The 10,998-nt window shown below is 37.3% G+C and overlaps 1 long non-coding RNA gene across 1 annotated transcript; it reads left to right on the top strand.

The window, feature by feature from the left end:
- Positions 1-2,067: 2,067 nt before the first annotated feature.
- LOC141444626 (uncharacterized) lies at positions 2,068-9,292 on the top strand. The gene is made up of 3 exons (XR_012453190.1): positions 2,068-2,201; positions 4,446-4,700; positions 9,203-9,292. It is a non-coding gene; the product is annotated as an uncharacterized lncRNA (long non-coding RNA).
- Positions 9,293-10,998: the final 1,706 nt, after the last annotated feature.

A 10,998-nucleotide genomic window follows, 5' to 3' on the forward strand; every position in this document is an offset into this window, starting at 1 on the left:
ATTTCGACGTTAGATGTTGCTTTAGGTCCAAGCTACCTAATTTCGAGTGTGAATATTCCTCATACATATAGTGATATCTTGAATAGTGTAAACACTGGCAGAGGTATTTAAATGTCAAAATATCACAAAATCCACTTCACACCCCATACTTCAGTCCACTGGTGACCACGGCCATCGGCCATGGTCGAAGTAAATATTACTCGTGTGTTTTAGCGTGATAAGTCCTGTTTGTGGTATTTTGAATATGAGTAAAAATCACGAAAGCTTAAAACTTTATAGGTATTTATTATATTAACGTAGGTACAAAGTAATTTTAGATGATATTTAATGTAATTTAGGCTTAATTTACTTTTTATGTTAATAGATGAGTGTGATATAGTATCAATCAATATAGATTTAGAAACCCATTGTTTTGTTCTGTTCCTGTAGTTTTTATATAGTTAGAAGTGTGTAGTAGATATATATTTATAGCGGTCACCGATGGTGCTGGCTGAAAATCAGCGCTGGGGCGTTCTAACGTCTCAGCATCATGCTGAGCCAATGTCCGATTCACAGCCGCAATGACACAGATACTATCTTACTGCCTATCTATACTGTGGTACTGAATAATATTGTTCTCTTGTGTATGGTTTATATCAATCCAATTTATATACGAGTAAAGTGTAAACAAACTGATTTTATCAAAATTCTTGTATAAACACTCAGTGAATCGAATCAATAACACATTCATCTATAATTCGTGTCTTTTATATAACTAGACGTATACTTAATCACTTTTTCACCAAAATTCACTTGATTTCAATAGGTATTTAATTATCATTTGAAAAATCTTCGTCAAAATCTGACGTTATTTCTTGAATGAAAAATGGGTATAATCTGTAGTAGCATAGACTAGCGTAAAGATGGTGGACAATTTGACATTTTAAAAATCGATTAATGCTCGATTTAAAGCGATATTTACTTACTTATCTTAAAATTAAAAATAGTTACCTACTAATTTTGTTATTGAATAAACAGTCTTTGGAATTTAATCAAGTGTAAATAATAAAATAGACAAAATACTTTTATCTGTTCAATTAATAAATTAATCTATTAACTGAACAGATTAATTATTTTGCTTTAAGGTTCAAGTTTTTCACATCACTAAATGTCTATGGTCGTGTAAATGGCGTCTTTGTTTACACTTTTCATAAATTGGATTGATGTAAACATGTAACGTATTGTGTTGTTGTCAATAAATGCAATATCTCTCTTTCTTTGTTTTTATTATCAGTTCCTCGTATCTCTATTCACGTAAAAGATCTAACATATACGAAATCTACATTGTATCATTGCATTGTAATTTAACTACAGGTATCCGTTTGGGATATTGCTGTCTTTATCGCTCGTGACATAAGCGCTCGCAGTCGTCCCCCCCTTGCCTCCGCAACGACGTCCGTAATTTATATCGAGATAGCTGTAGGCTTTTCAAGATTCGGGCGGTTGAATTTTGAGTTTCGTTATCCTCATATTATAAGAAAAGTATAGTACAGAAATCAATGATATTTTACAATCAAGATATTCTTTATATTTTCTATGCCTATGGATTTTTCGATTTTTGTAAAAATGCTTTATTAGTATGTAAATTTGCAATCAAAGTTGACATCTTTTTTTTGTTGACTTTTGAGCTCCTGTAATTCTGATATTACACATTTATATGAAAATCTGAAAAACCACAGGCATAGATAATTACGTCTAGTCCATACTTACAAAGTTTCATCTATTTCTGTTGCCTAGTTTTCAAATGAGACCGGGACTACGATTGTATGGAGAATGGAACGAAGAGGTTCCTTAAATAAATTCAAATTCTCGCACCGATCAGCTTTCCCGCATATCTCTGGTGGAAGCAGTACGTTCCACGTCCTCGCTACGCACCCACCGCTCAGCTTCCTCGCACATCTGTGGTGGGAACAGTCACCGCTCCACATATTTTTACCCCGCTCAGCTCCCTCGCACATCTCTGGTGGGGAGACAGCCTAAAATCTAAACAAAGATTATAAGAAGGGGGGAGGGCGATAACAACATTTATTAGTTAAGTTCTAAGATTTCTTAGCATAAGCTTCGACGGTGCCTTGTTAACAACATTTCAGATTTTTGTAAGTAGTCGGAGTCCTGTAATCTTTTACGATAATACGATTCAACAATTCCAATAAAATTACAGAGTGAGTATTCTTAAATTTAATATTTAGTTACTAATTACATTAGTGGTTTAAAAACGAACTAATATTTTCAGATATAAGTAAAAATTTTCTAAGGATTTCGTATTGTGTAACGAATCTTCCAAATTTAGGTATATTTTATACCTTAGGCTGCTATTTACTCTTAAACTTCTAATAATTCTCAAGCAATATTTTAAGCATTATCCGCTATAATTTTCCTTGTAAATTTGATATATTTACTACCATTCTGATTTTTTTCAAATTTTTCCACCCAACAGTTTAGATTTTAGAGGGGGGCTCGATTTCAATGAAAATTTTCACTTTAAAAGTTGAATATTTCGCAAACAGATCACTGAATAGAAAAATTGTCTTAGAAACCCCCCAATGCTTTTAAAAGACCCATCCAACGATAACCCACAATATAGGGTTAGTCGATAAAAAAAATCACCCACTTTACGTCTATGGGAGGTACCCTAAAAAAATATACTAACTATTTTATTCTTCTTCTATTTTACTTTTTTTTATTGTACCACTTTGTCGGCGTGACTGATATGTATATTCATGTCAAATTACAGCTTTCTAGTACTAACGGTCTCTGAGCTTACCCGCGGACAGACAGACAGACAGACGGACAGACATGGCGAAGCTATAAGGGTTCCTAGCTGACTACGGAACCCTAAAAAGATATTTTAACGATAAGGCTGCCTACTGCTTACCTTGGAAAACACCTATAATTATACCAGTGTTTTCTGTATCTTACTGTATTGAGTGTATATCTATATCCATACTAATATTATAAATGCGAAAGTGTGTGTGTTTGTATGTTTGTCCGTCATTCACGTCGAAACGGAGCGATGGATGGACGTGATTTTTGGCATAGAGATAGTTTATGGGCCAGAGAGTGACATAGGCAACTTTTTATCCCGGAAAAATGCAGAGTACCCGAGGGAACAGCGCTAAGCCGCGGGCAAAAGCTAGTACACAATAAAACTAAATAGATAGACACACAGGTACGTATAAATAAACTAACAACAATGTTTATTACTGGTCTAAGAGCCGGTGAAGTTCGACCTTCACCTATCTGATAACCAGATGAGACATATTTTTTCTACTAAATATTAGTTATTTACAAACACGTCTATGATCGCCTATCGAAAAGTGTTCATGGCTATTTTTAATCCCCGACGCAAAAAGGGATGTTATAAGTTTGACCGTTATGTGTGTCTGTGGCACCGTAGCTCTTAAACGGATAAACCAATTTGAATGCGGTTGTTTTTATTTGAAAGCAGGGTTTCTAGCATTGGTTCTTAGCGGTCGGCCGGCCGTGTTTGCAATATTGAACTTAGTGATTTACTCTGACCTACTGTGAACCTGCTACTTAAAATGTAATCCTTAGGCACTTGTCCCACCGCCGACGATGAGCGAGAAGCGAGTAGAGCGAGTAACTAGAAACGAGTGGGCGAGCAGCGAGAAGCGAGTTAGTTTTGTCGCTCGGCTGTAAGCGAGTGTTTGCTTGCGACGGGCGATTACTCGCTCTACTCGACTCGCTCGTGCGGGGCGGCCGCCAAGCTGACATCGCTGAGCGAGTATCTATAGCTCAGCGAGTTTTATAGCTCTTGTCGCTGCGACAAAAGATGTAAGAGCGAGTTCTCGCCGACAGTGTGAACAGCCAGCGATCAACTATTAATATATGTGTCTTTTTTACTCACACAGGATCTTATATCTTTTGTTCGTTTCTTGAGCGAGAAAATAGTCGATAGCCAATCGTTTCCTCGCTGGCGGTGAGACAAGTGCCTTACTTCTGTCTATATTGTAAAGGTTGCCTGGAAGAGATAGCCCTGAAGCGATAAGGTCGCCTATTGCTTATAGTACCATTATGCATTAAAAACGGTGTTAAAGAATGACATTTTTCACCACTTATTCTTTGTATACTATAAATAAATAATTACTTTGCTCACCCGCGATCCTACGATAACAACGTCAATTCTATGCGACCAATATGTACTCAAGCGGCTCCTCCACAAACCCTTTGATGCTCTGATGATGAGCTCTTGTGGAGTTCGAAACGATTATTCTGATTATAATGATAGTTAGGTTTGTGTGATATGTGTTCTGTCAGTGTGGAGGCGAAGGAGCTGCATGAACATACATTTGTTGCATAGACGTAGCTATCGTAAGGCCGCGGGTGAGCAAAGTAATTGTTTTTAGTTCATTAATAATAATTATTATTATTTTTCTTTGTTTTAGGCGACCATGCTTAGCGTGGATGGCCAGTGTTCAACGTCAGAAGCATTACCCGCCAAAATGAAGTCCCCCGCCATTTCCAACTGTCAAATCGATAATGACGTATTGCTTTTTTATTTCAAACTGGCTTTGGCCGCGTTGCGAACAGCCCTAGAGTGCATCTACGCCCATAAATTGGGTCTAATGTTATCTGTGATATTAGTTTTGTTTGTTTATGTAATTTATAAATCTTACTGGAGTCCCATTTTATATTTGAAGGTAAGAATTTGTTTTAAGCTTGTTCTATACACTTGTTTTGTTTAGGACACCAAAAAGTTTTGTTTACATAAGTACCTACATACATGCTTACATCTCCTCCAAGTGCAGGGCAAAGGCCTGTTTTTCTGGTTTTTCTATGCATCTATGTTTCAGTTTGTATAAATTTTCGACATGGGTTTTACGGGATGACCGTAAAAGTAACAAAAATTTGGAATTGAAATAAAAAATACAAAAAGATTCCAAAAAAAACAATCTTAATTATTTGTAGTTTTTAACCCCCGTCGCAAAAAGAGTGTATGTTATAATGAATGAAATGAATGAAATAGTTATTTGTGCAACAAGAGAGCAAAGTGTTTTTTGTTGCGAGTGTTGATTTTGAATCCCGAGTAAGCAAAGGATTCTAGGTTAGAATCCTGAGATCAGCAAGGGATTGAAATACACGAGATGCAAAAAAACTTTGGTCTCGTGTGACACATACAATTTTTCACCTCAGCAGCGAGAACATAATTTAAATGTAACATAAGAATAAAACCACATATACCTACCTGTTTACAAAACAAACACATTTTTTTAAAATAGAATCCGATTATTATCAAATATAATAATTACATTTAAAACCATAAAAAAAGTCCAGTAGCTACAATACAAATCGCATACTCATAACATGCAATCTTACTTCTTGTACTAATGTCACACTTATTTTTTTAATACTGCAAAAAGCCTCATCTCGGGGTAATTGAAAAGGTTGAACAATTAAACCTTTAAATATGATTTTATTAAGATTTCTATTACATAAACATAAATAGATTTGTTAAAAAATCATTCAATTTAACAAATAATAATTATACTGTAGAGGCAGTATACGGAATTCTTTTATAAAAAAATAACAAGTGAAGCGGCTTTCGTGCAACGAGGTTGCATACTTTATTAAAAGATCGGGAAAATTTTACATTTTGGAAATATTTCGATATATTTTTAATACCAAACATTTAATTTAAGTTTGTAATCGACAAATTTGATCCTATCTCTTGCTTTTTTTCGAGTTGAAGTGAAATGACAGATCAAAGTAAAGTTCAAATATTTGGAATTCAGTGAGTAGACCAACACTGTACTCAGCATTTAAAAAAAAATATTAAAAAAGTTACTTTGTCTCACGGAGTGAGCAAAATGCGATTTTGCACACTGATTTCTCATAGCAAAACCTGCCTGTTTGAGGTGCTGAGTGAAAAAGTATTTATTTGACATTATTTTTTACATAGTTTTTTTGCACATAGCCCTGCAAAACTGTTTACACAGTTTGTCTGCAGGATGCAGTCTCTATAAAAATATAAAATAATGTAATGTATAATTTATTCTTACATAAAACTATTATAATTATTGTTACAACTATGTCATGGAAGAGTTTCTACTAAATACTTTTAAAGGGTATTTTTAAATTTATTTTTATCAGTTCCTAGGCGGATGTTATCAGGTAAGCTCATGATTGTAAACTCATAATTGTACAAGGTTAGTTAACATTGTTTTTAAATAAGTACTTTAGATCCGGTAAGCTGTTAAACAAATACGGTAGTCTTTTGTTTAATGTTCTATCACCGAAGTAGTTGGTCACTCGGGGCACTTCATATTTACCTGAGGTCATCGACCTAATATATTATGACTATGGTTGATCAATACTAAACTACGCTCCAGATTGCTATGATTATTTATGGCTACTAGGTATTTATGTTTTAGTCGAACAGGAAGTATTTTAAGGATTATAAATAAGTGTATGTTATAAGTTTGACCGCTACGTGTGTCTGTCTGTCTATGTGTCTGTATGTGGCACCGTAGCTCTTAAACGGATTTAAACAGATAGAATGCGATTTTTTATTTTTAATCAGGGTTTCTAGCGATGGTTCTTAGATATGTTTAATCAAAGTCGGTTTAGCCGTTTTTGAGATATTTAACTTTGAAGTGACAAAGTCGGGGGTTTTCCAATATTTTGTCGGTTAGGTTATATAAATAATAAAATAAATATCACGGGACAACTCACACCAATCGACCTTGTCCCAAAGTAAACGAAGTATTCATACAGATTGTAATAGTTATTTATGTGGCTGGTGCATAATGAGAGGCATTAAGTACGAGTGTGCGGCTCGTTTCATAATAAGATCACACGAGTGTTTTAATGCCTAATTATGTATAGCCGCATACATAACTTTATCTACATGCATATCATGTGTTTTCTATAATATGTTCAGATATGGCCTGTATTTTGACTTTGACTTTGACTTTGACTTTGACTTTGACTTTGACTGACTTTGACTTTGACTGAATAATAATTATTATCTAAATGCATGTCATAAGTTTTCTACAATATGTACAGATATGCATTGTTAAAAAAAGTATTACCGATACTTTAATGTAAACATTAAGATGCACTGTACTTTAATGTGATCATTAAGATGCACCCGCAGATACCAGGTTTCTTAATAAAGGCCATTTGATAGTCGTTCTGAACATATAATAGGGAAGTTATGATATTGCATGTAGATAAAAACATTTAACCACTAGCCATTCCTTCAGTTCCTTTTTGAACTTACATACTACTATCAAGCAACTTAATTTAAGTTTAATTACTTCGTAGGTTTGCGCAGGTTTCCTTACGATGTATTTCACTGTAAAGTTTTGTGGTAAATTTCAAATGCAAGTTCGCATATGAATTTCAAAAACTAAGAATTGCGAGCTCGGGGTTGAACCCACGATCTTCCGCTTGAGAGGCCATAGATCAAACCACTAGCTAGGCTACGCAAAATGAGGGCTATAAGTTTGACACCAATGTCTATCTGTGGCATCATAGCAATGGATAGACCGATTTCAATGCAGTTTTTTACGTGAAAGCGAGTTTCTTTGTGGTCGTTCTTAGCTAGGTTTCATTAAAATCGGTACAGCCGTTTTCAAATGTTGAACTTCGAAATGACAATGTCGCGGATTTTTTAAATTTTCTACGTCTTTTTACCTCTAAGTACCTCTTCCTAAGCCGTGGTGGCCTAGTGGTTTGACCTATCGCCTCTCAAGCAGAAGGTCGTGGGTTCATGTGCGGAATTACATTGAAATTTACCACGAGCTTTACGGTGAAGGAAAACATCGTGAGGAAAACCTTGCACAACCCTCGAAGCAATTCAATGGTGCGTGTGAAGTTCCCATTTCCGCAATGGGCCCGCGTGGGAACTACGGCCCAAGCCCTTTGTTCTGAGAGGAGGTCTGTGCCCAGTAGTGGGACGTATATAGGCTGGGATGATGATGATGTACCTCTTCCTAATAACTGATCAAAGTTATATGCAAGGCTCGAATAGGAGCGCGGCTGGGACAAATCTATGTATTACTGGTATGTTCACTTTTTTTTTATACAGGGTGAAATCTAGTACGTACTCGTACTATAAAATTAGTGTTTCGTGGTTAGTTAATGCTGGGTAATATAATGCATTAACTCTTTTGTTGAAAACGAGCCTACCAATTTTTAAAAGGGTCGGCAACGCACCTGTGATGCCCCTCGTGTTGCGGGTGTCCATGGGCGACGGTGATCGCTCTCCATCAGGTGACCCGCCTGGTCGTTTGCCCCCCTCTTTACAAAAAAATAAATAAAATATAAGTCTGAAAAAAAAATGTGGTTTCTTACATTATGAAATAAGAAATCATGAACAATGTATCATCCCAGCCTATATACGTCCCACTGCTGGGCACAGCCCCCTCTCAGAACAAGAGGGCTTGGGCCATAGTTCCCACGCGGCCCAGTGCGGATTGGGAACTTCACACACATCATTGAATTGCTTCGCAGATTTGTGCAGGTTTCCTCACGATGTTTTCCTTCACCGCAAAGCTCGTGGTAAATTTCAAATGAACAATGTATGGAAACCGACAATTTCATCGGACTTGTTTCAACAAATCAGACGAAACACTAATATTGTATTACGTCCTAGATTTCATCCTGTATAAGAGGGGGCAAACGAGCATACGGTTCACCTGATAGGAAGCAATCACCGCCATCCATGGACACCTGTCAACACGAGAGGTATCACAGGTGCGTTGCCGGCCCTTAGCGAGACTGATAGGCTCGTTTTTTAAAGATACCTAAGCTGTAACAGCTGAAACAGTCCCAGGAAGCGGGGCCATACTTAAGTCGTGCGTGGAAAAAAGTTTCGCTTAAAGCGGACGGTGCTAGATCGCCAATCATCGAGGTGGTGAGGATGAAATGAATGACGCCTGCGCGAAGAACGGCAGTGAAAATCCGAATAATTCATCTGAACACTCCGCTCATTATTCCAGTAAAATCTTGCCAGTAGCGACACACGTCACAATCCAAACGAGTTACACAAGATCGATCGATCGATCGAGTACCGCAGTGTCTGCTACTGGAACGGTTTCACTGGAATAATGTGAACCGGGCATTATAGACAACTGGGAGGAGAAGACCCAGGCACGACGGCACCGAAATCAGCACAAACGAGGTTTTCTTTTTGCAGGAGCTCCCTGACGTGGGCTTTAATCATATACCGAAAGGGGCGAACAGGGACATAAAGGTAGCTCGGGCGTTGCAGACGCGTCAGGTGGGAACCAAACTACCCGCCCTACCCTAACGGCTGGTTCGCACTTGCTGAAAGCAGGGACTTAAAAATAGGGGGGGTGGTCAGTGTTGATGCCCTAGGTAAGTTAAGTACATAACAAAAGGTACTAAATAACCTGGAACGAGTACTGCCTTTTCGCTAAGTAACGTTTGGCAACCTGTTCCATTTCGCAAACTTTTAAACTGTAATCATTTCAGGATTTATTTCAGGGCCATCGTGTAACCCTTTTGGGTTAGGTTAGGTTAGTTTTAAAAAACCCTGAATATTTTACAGTTTCAGAAATATTAAACAGTTGGGAAATGAAAAGTTGCGAAATGAAACAGGTTGCCAAACGTTATTCGCCGAAACATTAGTAAACCAACCTGGAAACTGTAACAGACTCGTCTACCGTGTCAACAAAAATGTGCCTACGAAAATGATCTATCTACTCGTATATATTATTATTATTATTACTATATATACATATAAAATAAAAATTAATCGTGAAATGTATTGCTAAGCGCAAAACTCGGAATGGCTGGACCGATTTCACTAATTCTTTTTTCTAGCGTTCGTTATTGTCAGAGAGAAAGTTTTTATGGAAGAACATTTAGTAAAGTACAATGCGGGCAAAATCCGCGGCACAAGCTAGTACGGATAAAAGCTTGAATATCTAACTACATCATTAAACGTATAAGTATTACTGCTATTTTGCTAAAGAAAAATCTCATCCAGGTCATAATTTCGCTGTATACCGCGGTGAAGATGGTGTCGCGCGCTGCGATAGACGCATACTGCCCCCACTTGGGGCCAACATGGGGTGGGGGCACTGTGAGGGGAGCTGCATAGAATGCCCCTTCCACAAATGGACATTCAACGCTTGAGGGACGTGTGTCAGCATCCCTGACTTGGATAGCCGTGAGTATTTTACAATTAGGGGCTGTTTCACCATCCATTGATTATTGTTAACTGACGGTTAAATGTGATGCCGTCTCTATTTGTTTTGTTCGAATAGACGGAGACGGCATCACATTTTAACCGTCAGTTAACACTAATCAATGCATGGTGAAACAGCCCCTTATCTTATCATATCTTATATTTAGGGGTCCTTGCGGATACACTTCGACCCGTAGGGATCTTTTGTGTAATTACCCCTCCTTCGCACTTACTCTATTGCCTTTATCACCTCGTCCATAAATTGGATGATTTGGCGTAGCGATAGTGCCTTAAAGTCTCCTGGTGCGGGGTATCCGTCGCCAAAGAGTCTCATTCTTGATCTGGCGAGGGTTCACATTCACACATAATGTTCCATTTTTCGTCTTCCTCGCCACATATTCTACAGACTTCATTGTCCTGTAGTCCCATCTTTACTAGATGTATAGTAATAAACACCCCCTTAACTAAACAGCCCCTTAGTAGTATACTACTTTTTACCTTACGATACAAAACATTATGTAATACAAATCACATCACATTGTTACATAGACCCAATACGAGTCAAATGCTGACTATTTCGAACTCTCTACAAGTTTATCCCTCGGAAATTTTGTGAGAGGTTGAAACCGTGCGAAATATGTCATGTATTTGGATGTAGAGAACGGGTTTGGTTGTTAGACCTCTGCAAAATAATCCTGAATATCCAATAAATGGGTACCTAGTTCTATTTGCGTTAACTGCTATCACTTAGTGTAGTGTAGATATAGTTAGATATAGTT

Source organism: Choristoneura fumiferana, chromosome 30, assembly GCF_025370935.1.
Source record: "Choristoneura fumiferana chromosome 30, NRCan_CFum_1, whole genome shotgun sequence".
NCBI lineage: Eukaryota > Metazoa > Arthropoda > Insecta > Lepidoptera > Tortricidae > Choristoneura > Choristoneura fumiferana.